This window comes from Oncorhynchus clarkii, chromosome 17, assembly GCF_045791955.1.
Source record: "Oncorhynchus clarkii lewisi isolate Uvic-CL-2024 chromosome 17, UVic_Ocla_1.0, whole genome shotgun sequence".
Lineage (NCBI taxonomy): Eukaryota > Metazoa > Chordata > Actinopteri > Salmoniformes > Salmonidae > Oncorhynchus > Oncorhynchus clarkii.
The window spans coordinates 18,514,615-18,528,892 of NC_092163.1; positions in this window are offsets into that span (position 1 = coordinate 18,514,615).

Here is a 14,278-nt window from a genome sequence, read left to right on the forward strand (position 1 = left end):
CACTATCATTTGGGTGAGAAAGTGGATGTACATTTTTTTTGCAATTTGCTATTTTGGATGGTTGGTATTGGTACTTTGCCCTGTCCCCTTCTTTCATACTTCCCCAGTGAGAATAACTTCTAAGTATCAAAATGTGAGAACCCTGTCAAGGAAACCGGTATCGAGTACATACTACAGAGGCAACAACAAACACACGAGAAAGCTTATTTGGCAATTCAGTTGAGTTTCATTTTATTTCACATATGATTCTAGTTTGAGTTTTATTGATTGTGTTTGAAATCACATAGGCCTAGTAACAGAACCAGAAAGGTTACTTTGTCAAACCTCAGACACTCTTGGATACCAGTTTGATTGAGATTCTCCTTGCTTCAATGTCACATAATAATTTGAATCAAATTTTGTCCCAATTGCCACATGTACATTTGCTCTAATACAATAAATAGTTAGTTCGTTTCTAAAAGTCTGTCAGAGGAAGGGTGTTGGTAATTTTTCTAACCACAGTGCTCTTCGGCTTTGCAGTGACGTCAGTTTGACACTTGCACTTACAGTGTGAAATGTTTCAACTCCCTCATGTTTGCTGTTTGTGCTGTTTTGCATGTCATCGTATATTTGATGTGTGTATCTTTGTAATCACAGGCCTCATTTGCAAAAGAGACATTGGTCACAATAGGACTCCCTGTCAAAATAAGGTTAAATATAAGAACTATGATACAAGAAATCTTACATTAGTTTTGGGAACCCCCTGCAGTGAGGGAAAAAAGTATTTGATCCCCTGCTGATTTTGTACGTTAGCCCACTGACAAAGAAATGATCCGTCTATAATTTTAATGGTAGGTTTATTTGAACAGTGAGAGACAGAATGACAACAAAAAAATCCAGAAAACGCATGTCAAAAAAGTTATAAATTGATTTGCATTTTAATGAGGGAAATACGTATTTGACCCCATCTCAATCAGAAAGATTTCTGGCTCCCAGGTGTCTTTTATACAGGTAATGAGCTGAGATTAGGAGCAGACTCTTAAAGGGTGTGCTCCTAATCTCAGTTTGTTACCTGTATAAAAGACACCTGTCCACAGAAGCAATCAATCAGATTCCAAACTCTCCACCACAGCCAAGACCAAAGAGCAGTGTTTGGACTGTCAGTGCATGACTTATTGTAGTGTGTTGTAGAGTGTAAAGTTCAGAGGATGTCCTCTGGGGATTGCAACATTTCACTTCCGTTTTGAACTATCTACACACCATCTAGAAGTTTTTGTTTGTGTTGTCTCTTGCTTCCCACCTCCTCTTCCACCCTATCCCAGGTAACTTGTTGCTTTTTTTGTGTTGGTTTTCCTTATAGTTGCTTATTGTAGCGTCTTTGGGTTTTAGAAAAGCGATATAAAATCATATGTATTAAACGAAAAGCCTAATTTCTGCAAATTATTAATTGCAGATCTGCCTAGATCCTGGCTTAAAACCCTCTAGAGTCTATTGACACCCCGAAGAGTCAATCTATGTAACATAATACAAACATCTCCATTAAAATCAGTCAGTTAAAGCTAGAGATATCTTTTTTTTGTTGCATGGGCTGTGTATAAATCCACCGCAATTGCTTATGGCGGCATTCTGCATCTGTGGTGGAAGGTGGCCGAGCTACAACGGCTCTTGTAAGACCATGAAACATACTGAAAATTGGTCTTGTCACAAAAACGACTGTAGCATTCAGACGGTTTGGCTTGCATGACCACTTTATGGAAAGATAGTGTTCTCCGTTTTACTCTATGACTCCCACAAGTGTCAGGAGACTCATCTGAAGGTAACCAGTACCCGTTTAAAAGATGAATAGAAGTATGGAGGTAGTTTAGTGCATATCCAAAAAAAGAGGTTCAATATGTGTAAAAGAAAACACAACAACAACTAGAGCTTTCTCATACAGTATCTCCTAGATATAGGACAGACATTTTAAAACCTTATTCATTTTTTTACTGTTTTAATTGCCATTCATGACACCGACCTCGGGGATGACCCAGAGCGATCCGGATAGAGACGGTGGAACTCCCGCAGCAACGAAAGCATCTCTCCTCCGGACCGTACCCCTCCCACTCCTGAGAGGGAGGAAGATACGTCAGGAAGCCCACCGACAGGTGCGACCATGGCCGTTGTGGAACGGGTAGGGGTTGTAACGTCCCTTTGGGCAGGTGCCTGGGAGCCTTGCACTGGGCGCACACCGAGCAGGAGGAAACATAAACCCTCACATCCTTGGCCAAAGTGGACCACCAGTACTTCCCACTAAGACAGACTCAATAATCTAGCCCACAATAACAGACCGTATTACATACAAACAAACAATCACTCACAAACAAACATGGGGGAAGAGAGGGTTAAATAATGAAAAAGTAATTGGGGGAATGAAGTCAGGTGTGTAAGACAAGGACAAAACAAATGGAAAATGAAAAGTGGATCGGCGATGGCTAGAAGGCCGGTGACGTCGACTGCCGAACACCGCCCAAACAAGGAGAGGGACCAACTTCGGTCAAAGTCGCGACACTTTCCACTTTATTTTTATGCTTTTTGTGTTTTTGTTTTGCTTCAAATTGTGTTTTGTTCCCTGTGGTGCTTTTATGCTATACTGCATATCACGTGTTATGACTGGGCGAGATTCTTCTTTTTGTAACAGGATCCACCAGGATCCACCAAAATTCTGACAAGTGGAGTACTTCTGTACTACCTTCGCTTTTTTTGCTCTACATAAATTACATGGATTCTGCCTGTTCATGTCCTCTGTTCCAGAATGCGGATGACTGGTTTCAGATAAGAATAAGGAGACCATTGAAAAGACTCTAAGCAGTGAACTGACTAAAGTCAGTAAGTAGTTATCCGACAACAAACTGCCTCTGCATTTAGGCAAGACAGAATGTATCCTGTTTGGTTCCAAACACAATGTTAGAAACTTCCAACTTCTCGGTCAAGTGTAATGGTCTAGCGGTGAAAGAGATATGCTGCATTACATACTTGGGATGTAATCTGGACCAGCACATGACAGGTGAAATCATGGTTCTGAAGGTCATTGTTCTGAAGGTTCACTACAGGACAAAGTTCCTGGCAAGAGTCACCAAGTTCCTGGATACAGAGACTATGAGGACCCTGACAACATTTCTGACAACAACATTCCTGACAACATCCATGTCACGAACCTCGCCGAAGATGGTGCCTCTTCCTGTTCGGGCGGTGCTCGGCGGTCGTCCTCGCCGGCCTATTAGCTGCCATCGATTCCCTTTCCGTTTGTTTTTGGTTATTGGGTAATTGGGTACACCTGTTTTGTGTTAGGGTTTGTTTGTAGGCTATTTAAGGGCACTAGGCCCGCTGGGTATTTGTGCGGGCTTGTTTCTTGTTACTCTGTTGGATGATGTTATTTGTTCGTGTCTTTATTCTCCGGACTATTTTGTCCTGTTGTTTGGACTGGTAACTTGTATACGCCCTGTGTGTTGGCGTGACCGTTTTTGTTGCGCCGGTGAATAAATTTGACAAACGACTGAACCTTGCTCTCTGCGCCTGATTCCACCCACCACTCCTAGTTTATCGTAACAATCCAGTGCCACTTGATGTGGAAAATGACATAATTAATCATGCTATCCCGTTTTTTTTACGGCCAAAATAACGGTCTCATGTTATATTCTAGGGTTTTTTCTAAACGGATACGAACTTGTCTTTCTATGACTTAGTCATAAGACTGAGCTTACAGCTAAGAGCCGTTTGGGTGCTCTTACAAGAGGTCACATGTATGTACATTTGCAGAAAATAGCACATTATAGTGTTTGCTGTTGAGAATGCAGTTAGACGGTTGAGCCCTCGGGCTGTCAACCTCATGCTTTCTTAAATCTGCACAGACAACTAATTGTTTTTTACACACTAACTGCTGGCTGCCACGTATACAGAAAGGGATTGTATTTTTTCCTATAAAAGCAGAGACCCGACCATGTTTGTTAAGCATTCAACGTTCCTGGTAATGGTTGATTGATTCATTTGTGCAAATCTTATAATAAAGTTCCTGTAAGAGGAAACTACAGTCTCTCTCTTCCTATAGAATTACTACCACACACTATGACTATTCTTGTATCTCATGGTTCAGTGGCATAACAACAAATCTGAAGGACAAATTAAAAAAAGGCCCAAAAACAAACTAATGAAGAGAGTTGGGGATGTTACATAATCATTTTAATGCAATCTGTTATACGTAACGGATTATTAAAAAATGAATTGTAATCTAAAATATTGAAATCAGATTAGAGATGCTTTTGAAAAACTAGATGATTACTTCTAGGATTACTTTTAAATTCAGAAATGATGTTTGCGAAAGCAAATTATATTTGACACCTTTCTGCTTTCTCAATGACATTCAAATCATAATTGAAAAAGGCACACGTTTAAGTTTGTTCGGCCTAAAGTCTGACCACAAGTCAGCAGAAGCTGTAGACACCAGGTACATGACTTGACTTGGACTCGAGTCTGACTCGTCACAAATTTGATGACTTGATACTTGACTTGATAGATCCAGGCTCCCGATTTGGGCTCCCGAGTGGCGCAGCAGTCTAAGGCACTGCATCTCAACCGGCTGTGATTGGGAGTCCCATTGGGCGCCGCACAATTGGCCCAACGTCGTTATGGTTAGGCCATCATTGTAAATAAGAATTGTTCTTAACTGACTTGCCTAGTTAAATTTTAAAAATGTAATAACTTGAGACTTGACTTGAAGCCTCAAGATCCAGGACTTGACTTTGATTTAAGACTGATGACTTGAAATGATCTGGCCATGTTTTGTCACTTGTTTTGTGGCACAGAGTCCGTGGATTACTCCACACGCAGACAGAGACAGTAGCTGCAACATCGCCCCTTGCAATAAAAAGTGCAACAGATTGGCTTGTGAAACGCACACTCGGCCCTCTGATTGGGCTATAGAATTGGGTGCAGTGCAAACATCAAATTGTAGGGAGAGAATTGACATAATACTATAATGTAGTGATCAACAATATTAACCTCAGGTGGTTGTGATATATGGCCAATAAACCACAGCTAAGGGCTGTGTCCAGGCACTCCGCGTTGCATCGTGCATAAGAACAGCCCGTGGCCGTGGTATATTGGCCATATACCACACGCCCTCGGGCCTTATTGCTTAATGATATTTTGCTTTCGTCATTGGATCACCAAGACCAGTAAATAAATCTACACTCTGAGCAAGTCAACCTGCCTTTCCTTCTGCTGATTTCATGCCCTTGTGTATTCTTACTGTTATCTGTAACTGTACTCTATCGGTAATGTACGGGGGACTTTTCACTGCGTTAGGTCTCGTGTTTGACATGCATAACTGTTTTTTTGTTTGTTGTGCAGGTGAGCAAAGATGAGTAGCCTATGCTCAATAAATAGACAAAGATTTTTAGTTGAACAAGTCATTGCATGTATAGATTTTTTTTTAGACTACTTGACTTGAAAAAAAAAAACATGTCTTGACTGGAGACATGACCCCTTCTAGTACTACTTGGGCTCGACTTGAGACTCGGACCTTATGACTTGAGTCTTGCTTGTGGCTCAAATAATAGCGACTTGGTCCCACCTCTGCAAGACAGAGACCACTATGATGACACACCAAATGCCTTTGATGGTCAATCCGAAATCTGCAGTGACCGTACAGCATTTACTGTGATATAGCCTCAGCAGAAGTCAAGGCATTCATGCTTCTTGCACTTTGCATAGCTGAGCAGAAGGAAGTTGTCAAGGAAGTGAGTTTGTGTTTATACATGCTTCAGTAGGCTCCGCAATTGGGTTACACCCTCCATACAGAGCCTAATAGGCTGACCACACCACTCGCTTTGCATGCGCAAGCGTTGCAAAATATATTTAGAATTCTATGTTATTCAATTATTCCACCCACACTGCTCGCACGTACCAACGAGCGTCTGCATTGCCAAGAGCTAAAATAAATGCAGGTGTAGAAGCACGGTGGCTAGGAAAAACTCCCTAGATAGGCCAAAACCTAGGAAGAAACCTAGAGAGGAACCAGGCTATGAGGGGTGGCCAGTCCTCTTCTGGCTGTGCCGGGTGGAGATTATAACAGAACATGGCCAAGATGTTCAAATGTTCATAAATGACCAGCATGGTCAAATAATAATAATAATCACAGTAGTTGTTGAGGGTGCAACAAGCCAGCACCTCAGGAGTAAATGTCAGTTGGCTTTTCATAGCCGATCATTAAGAGTATCTCTACCGCTCTTGCTGTCTCTAGAGAGTTGAAAACAGCAGGTCTGGGACAGGTAGCACGTCCGGTGAACAGGTCAGGGTTCCATAGCCGTAGGCAGAACAGTTGAAACTGGAGCAGCAGCATGGTCAGGTGGACTGGGGACAGCAAGGAGTCATCATGCCAGGTAGTCCTGAGGTATGGTCCTAGGGCTCAGGTCCTCCGAGAGAGAGAAAGAAAGAGAGCATACTTAAATGTACACAGGACACCGGATAACAGACTGACCCTAGCCCCCCGACACATGCAGCATAAATACTGGAGGCTGAGACAGGAGGGGTCAGGAGACACTGTGGCAAACAGGCAGGTACTCACGTGCCATATAGAAGCAGGTACTCACGTGCCATATAGAAGCAGGTACCCACGTGCCATCTCCTCATTGGTTATCCCCACATGGGTGATTGAAAGACAAAATGTTTTGCCGGTTATCGTGGTAATACTATGAAAGTGTAGATGCCAATCACCATATAAGTTCAAAGATGATAAAGCCGGGAAGGAGGAGAGATGACTAGGAACGATTTGGTTGGCCGTTTTATGTGTGGATTAATTGTCAGAGTAGAGTAGAGGACCTTGTTCAGGTAAAATAACAACTTAATGTTTATGTCCCAGGACAAATTAGGTAGCAACAGCAAGCTAGCTAAATAGGACAAATTAGCTAGCAAGTGCAAGCTAGCTAGCTAAATTGCCATACATGTTTAATGCTTTTCGACCTGTCCCCAAATAAATGTCATTTGTTCAGAGTTTGTTTTGATATTTTAACCTGCATGTCGTGATCGCGTTTGGTGTTGGGGACAAAATAATTGTATGCACGATGGCGCACACGCGCAGCCGGTTTGTGTTCCGTGTAAGACCACATTTTCAGATCAAGCATAAATTGGCTTATAGGCTTTTGTAGGCTACAGTCCAAGCTATGTTTTCCAATGGTGCGACCGCTGTCAGCATCCAAAGATGATCCAACTTGAATAAACGCTTGGAGGTTAGGACGACAGCAATGATGTAGCCTACATAGCACATTGATGTGAATCACACTAATGCTCTCTCAATGAACTATGTGTGACAGTGGAGACCCGTCATTCAGTGCAATGTAGGCCAGAGCCCCACATTTTTAGCCCACATTGTTTTTTACAAATATGGAGCATAGGGGTTGGTAATGTTCTCTAGTTGCCTGATATTGGCTCAGTGTTCTGTCACTTATGGGGACACTATGTCACGGCCAAATCTAACGGTAGAGCTTGACAATTCAAGCCCCTTGGGTGCTGCCATAAGTGCCCATCCAAGAAGGCTCAAGGTCATTTGCCATAGATAAAATGATACCAAATCACGTTATATGTACAGTAGCTTTGATTGGACTGATCATGTCAACATCACACTATCAAAATCTTAGCTAGCAGTCATCATCATGAATCAAGTTGACAATCTACTGGCAAATCCTTTTTATTTGTTGTCATGTGAAGAGAAATAATGAAGAGAAATTATAGATAAAACGTATTGGTGCTCATCGGCCATTGGATATAAACATTACACAAGTTGGAAATCGCAAATTCAACAATGAGTGGTTTAGAAGGAATCAGTGGCTATCTGCAAGCAATGCAAAGCAATCACTAGCCTGCTATTCAGTGGAGTGTGTGTGGACCCAATTCTCTGTTTAAGGGTCTCTTTTCCAAGCTTAAAATGATTAACATTCAACATTGGCCATGCTGTCAATCCAGCACCATTTCTGAAGCTCTCAAAACAACTGTTCCCTCAGAATTGGGAAATCTGACTTTAGTGAGTTCGAGACAACTGGTAACTCAGGAAGAACGAGCTCCGACTGGGAAAATACATTTTGAACAGTCATCCAACTCGGAATTGTAAGTGAGGAACTCTAGAGCTACGACCTGAAGATCACTGACTTCATCATGATTCTACCTTGTTTTTTTCCAGAGTTCCCAGTTGTCTTGAAAGCACCATAAATCCAGAGAATGCCAGACTTTGATGACAAAGTTTGATAACAAAATTTGCCCACAAAGGACCGCCACTCCACCTTCCTGTACAAGTGAACACAGTACAACAAGGTGAGTCCAAAAATGTCTTGAATGCTGCTGCATAAATTATGTAATATGCCAGGGATATACAGTACGAGTCAAAAATGTGAACTACTCATTCAAGGGTTTTTCTTAACTTTTTATATTTTCTACATTGTAGAATAATAGCGAAGATATCAAAACTATGAAATAACCCATATGGAATCATGTAGTAACCAAACCATTTGAGATTGTTCAAAGTAGCCACCCTTTGCCTTTGATGACAGCTTTGGAAACTCTTGGCATTCTCTCAACCAGCTTCATGACCTAGTCACCTGGAATGCATTTCAATTACAGTTTTTTACAATCGCTTACACACTAAAAGTGGTACTTGAGGCACACTCAGTGAAACAATTAACTCATGTGTCTAATCTTCAGACCAAGTCTGCAAAACTACAAGCACATTATTATTTGCAATTATAAAACACACTTCTTGCAAACTACTAAACACAGTTCTCTACAGTAGACACATCATTCAAAACTAACAGGTCTTGTGTTTCGTTTGGAAAACACTGCCATTTCAAATGCCACACTCATTTACCAATTACCTACACCCGGTGCTCACGTGTGAAAACACTTATTGTTCATTTCTTCGCTTACAAATCAGAGCTTGAGCACTATAAATAGGCTTCAGGTTGTCTTTCTTGGTTTGGACATCAATGGAGGCCAATTTTGGAGAGAGAGTTAGAGGAAGAAGAGTGAGCATAAGAGGGGGACAAGGAGGAGGAAGAGGACAAGGAGGAGGACAAGAAGGGCGAGAAGCCTATTTGTTTATCTTCTACTGTATTTGTTTTGTCTGTTACTGTTTATCCCAAAATCTGGATGAAAATTAAAAAAATTGAGAAAGAAATACATTTTATTTCCCCCCCCCTTGCATTTCTGTTGATAGTGTAAATATATACTGAATGTGCATACATATTTGTGCACATACATGTACGTGTGAGTGCTATGACAAACTGCCGTGGACTCCACCGAACATGCAAAAGACACAAGATAGAAGTGTTTTACATTTGTCACATCTGTGTGTAGTTGACGTGTCTAAGAGCTGATCATTTGATGGTTTGTGTGTAGAGTTTTTATACAAAAACACGATTTTGAGAAGAGTTCAAATAGTTTTGAATTAAGTGTTTGGTTTTGAAAGAGATGTCTGACGTTTTGCATGTTGTGTGTGTGTTTTGGGGCTTTGTTTGTAGAGTCTAGAGAAAAGGAGCCATAGTTTCAGAAATCATGTGTAAGCAATTGTCAAAAACTGTAAGAGGTGTGCCTTGTTAAAAGTTGATTTGTGGAATTTCTTTCCTTCTTAATGTGTTTGAGCCAATCAGTTGGGTTGTGACAAGGTAGGGGTGGTATACAGAAGATAGCCCTATTTGGTAAAAGACCAAGTCCATATTATGGCAAGAACAGATCAAACAAGCAAAGAGAAATGACAGTCCATCATTACTTTAAGACATGAAGGTCAGTCAATCTGGAACATTTCAAGCACTGTGAAAGTTTCTACAAGTGCAGTCGCAAAACCATCAAGCGCTATGATGAAACTGGCTCTCAACTGGCTCTCACGACTGCCACAGGAAAGGAAGACCCAGAGTTACCTCTGCTGCAAAGGTTAAGTTCATTAGAGTTACCAGCCTCAGAAATTGCAGCCCAAATAAGTTCAAGTAACAGACACATTTCAACATCAACTGTTCAGATGAGACTGTGTGAATCAGGGCTTTATGGTCGAATTGCTGCAAAGAAACCACTACTAAAGGACACCGATAAGAAGAAGAGACTTTATTTTATTATTATTTTTGATTTATTTCACCTTTATTTAACCAGGTAGGCTAGTTGAGAACAAGTTCTCATTTACAACTGCGACCTGGCCAAGATAAAGCATAGCAGTGTGAACAGACAACACAGAGTTATACATGGAGTAAACAATTAACAAGTCAATAACACAGTAGAAAAAAAAGGACAGTCTATATACATTGTATGCAAAAGGCATGAGGAGGTAGGCAAATAATTACAATTTTTAACACTGGAGAGCTAAATGATCAGATGGTCATGTACAGGTAGAGATACTGGTGTACAAAAGAGCAGAAAAGTAAATAAATATAAACAGTATGGGGATGAGGTAGGTAAAATTGGGTTGGCTATTTACCGATAGACTATGTACAACTGCAGCGATCGGTTAGCTGCTCAGATAGCAGATGTTTGAAGTTGGTGAGGGAGATAAAAGTCTCCAACTTCAGCGATTTTTGCAATTCGTTCCAGTCACAGGCAGCAGAGAACTGGAACGAAAGGCGGCCAAATGAGGTGTTGGCTTTAGGGATGATCAGTGAGATACACCTGCTGGAGCGTGTGCTACGGGTGGGTGTTGCCATCGTGACCAGTGAACTGAGATAAGGCGGAGCTTTACCTAGCATGGACTTGTAGATGACCTGGAGTCAGTGGGTCTGGCGACGAATATGTAGCGAGGGCCAGCCGACTAGAGCATACAGGTCGCAGTGGTGGGTAGTATAAGGTGCTTTAGTAACAAAACTGATGGCACTGTGATAAACTGCATCCAGTTTGCTTGCTTGGGCCAAGAAACATGAGCAATGAACATTAGACCGGTGGAAATCTGTCCTTTGGTCAGAACAGATGATCTCCCCATCTGTGTTTCCCACTGTGAAACATGGAGGAGGAGGTGGGATTTGTGGGGGTGCTTTGCTGGTGACACTGTCTGTGATTTATTTAGAATTCAAGGCAAGCTTAATCCACATGGTTGTGCCTTCACATCTGCCATGCTGATCCTCCTACCACAGCATTCTGCAGCGATATGCCATCCCATCTGGTTTGCGCTTAGTGGGGCTATCATTTGTTTTCAACAGGCCTAAATGATTACCGCCCCGTAGCACCCACATCGGTAGCTGTGAAGTGCTTTGAAAGGCTGGCCATGGCTCACATCAACAGCATCCTCCCTGATACCCTAGACCCACTCCAATTTGCATACCGCCCCAACAGATCCACAAATGACGCAATCTCCATTCCACTCCACGCTGCCCTTTCCCACCTGGACAATAGGAGCACCTATGTGAGAATGCTGTTCATTGACTACAGCTCAGCGTTCAACGCCATAGTGCCCACAAAACTCATCATTAAGCTAAGGACCCTGGGACTAAACACCTCCTTCTGCAACTGGATCCTGGACTTCCTGACGGGCCGCCCCCAGGTGGTAAAGGTAGGCAACAACACATCTGCCACGCTGATCCTCAACACGGGGGCCCCTCAGGGGTGTGTACTCCATCCCCTCCTGTACTCCCTGTTCACCCATGACTGCGTGGCCAAACACAACTCCAACACCATCATTAAGTTTGCTGACGACACAACAGTGGTAGGCCTGATCAACGACAACAATGAGACTATAGGGTCTATAGGGAGGAGATCAGAAAACTGACAGTGTGGTGCCAGGATAACTACCTCTACCTCAATGTGAGCAAGACGAAGGAGCTGATTGTGGACAACAGGAAAAGGTGGGCCAAACAGGCTCCCATTAACATCGACGAGGCTGTAGTGGAATGGGTTCAGAGTTTCAAGTTCCTTGGTGTCCACATCACCAACGAACTATCATGGTCCAAACACACCAAGACAGTCGTGAAGATGGCACAACAAAACATTTTCCCCCTCAGGAGACTGAAAAGATTTGGCATGGGTCCCCAGATCCCCAAAAAGTTATACAGCTGCACCATCGAGAGCATCCTGACCGGTTGCATCACCAGCTGGTATGGCAACTGCTCGGCATCTGACCGTAAGGCACTACAGAGGGTAGTGCGAACAGCCCAGTCCATCACTGGGGCCAAGCTTCCTGCCATCCAGAACCTATATAATAGGCGGTGTCAGAGGAAAGACCATAATATTATCAGAGACTCCTGTCACCCAAGTCATAGACTGTTTTCTCTGCTACCGCAAAGCAAGCGTTACCGGAGCGCCAAGTCTAGGACCAAAATGCTCCTTAACAGCTACCCCCAAGCCATAAGACTGCCGAACAATTAATCAAATGGCCACCGGACTATTTACATTGACCCCGTCCCCCTCCCCCCATTGGTTTTGTACACTGCTGACACTTGCTGTTTGTCAATGCATAGTCGCTTAACCCCTACCTACATGAACAAATTAGCTCAACCAATCTGCGTGTGCATGTGACCAATCTGCGGCACATGTGACAAATACAGTTTGATTTGACAATGACCCAAAACACACCTCCAAGCTGTGTAAAGGTTATTTGACCAAGAAGGAGAGTGATGGAGTGCTGCATCAGATGACCTGTCCTCCACAATCCCCCGACCTCAACCAAATTGAGATGTTTGGGATGAGTCGGACTGCAGAATGAAGGAAAATCAGCCAACAAGTTCTCAGCATATGTGGGAAATAGTTCAAGAGTGTTGGAAAAGCATTCCAGGTGAATCTGGTTGAGAGAATGCCAAGAATGTGAAAAGCTGTCATCAAGGCAAAGGGTGGCTATATGAAGAATCGCAAATATAAAATACATTTTGATTTGTTTAACACTTTTTTGGTTACTACATGATTCCATATATGTTATTTCATAGTTTTGATGTCTTCCCTATTATTCTACAATGTAGAAAATAGTAAGACATAATGAAAAACCCTTGAATGAGTAGGTGTTCTAAAACTTTTGACCGGTAGTGTCCATTTTTGTATTATTCTAATGGCTCTTAAGGGGAAAGTAATGAGATTACGTTACTGAGTTTGGGTAAACCAAAAATTACGTTGCTGATTACAATTTAGGACAGGTAATTAGTATCTGTAACTGATTACATTTAGAAAGTAACCTACCCAAACCTGCAGATTAATTATACTTAAACTCAGCCCTAGGATGAACATTGGTCCTAATAATTTCAGGGAACTGAACGGGCTTCCAGTTGATTTCCGGGAGGTGCAGATCAAACTGTTTATGTTTTTTTAAATTATACATGACCTTGCCCCAGTTACCTGTATGGTTATCTTAATTTCATTGGAGACTCTGTCATCACACCAGAGCCATTTTTGCCCCCCAAAAAAGTTATTTCCTTAACACTTTTGCAGAGGAACTGAATGGTGTACCAAACTACACTACCATTCAACAGTTTGGGGTCACTTAGAAATGTCCTTGTTTTTGAAAGAAAAGCAATTTTTTTGTACATTAAAATAACATCAAATTGATCAGAAATACAGCGTCGACGTTGTTAAATCTGTAAATGACTATTGTAGCTGGAAACGGGTAATTTTTTAATGGAATATCTACATAGGCGTACATAGGCCCATTCCATTATCAGCAACCGTCACTCCTGTGTTCCAATGGCATGGTGTTGTTAGCGAATCCAAGTTTATCATTTTAAAAGGCTAATTGATCATTAGAAAACCCTTTTGCAATTATGTTCGCACAGCTGAAAACTGTTGTTCTGATTAAAGAAGCAATACAACTGTCCTTCTTTAGACTAGTTGAGTATCTGGAGCATCAGCATTTGTGAGTTCGATTACAACCTCGAAATGGCCAGAAACAAATAACTTTCTTCTGAAACTCATCAGTCTATTCTTGTTCTGAGAAATGGAGGCTATTCCATGCGAGAAGTTGCCAAGAAACTGAAGATCTCGTACAACGAAAACAAGGACATTTCTAAGAGGCCCCAAACTTTTGAACGGTAGTGTATATAAAATCCGTCCTATGCTAGTTTTAAGATAAACCTTAATAGTTTATGGGCAATATGCTTTAAAACTGCACATGCTAAAAGAAAGTATAATTGTATTAATGAATGCTACTTGATCATCTATTTTATTTATTTGACTGATTCCTCCCTACTGATGAGGTGTATTTTATATATGCTATAATCTTGTCTATTTTGTTTTAGTGTATTTCCAAGAGCACCACAGTGGTTGCATTGTTGAAAATTGTCAAATAAAAATCAACAAAAAATCAATGCCAATAAGAATGTAA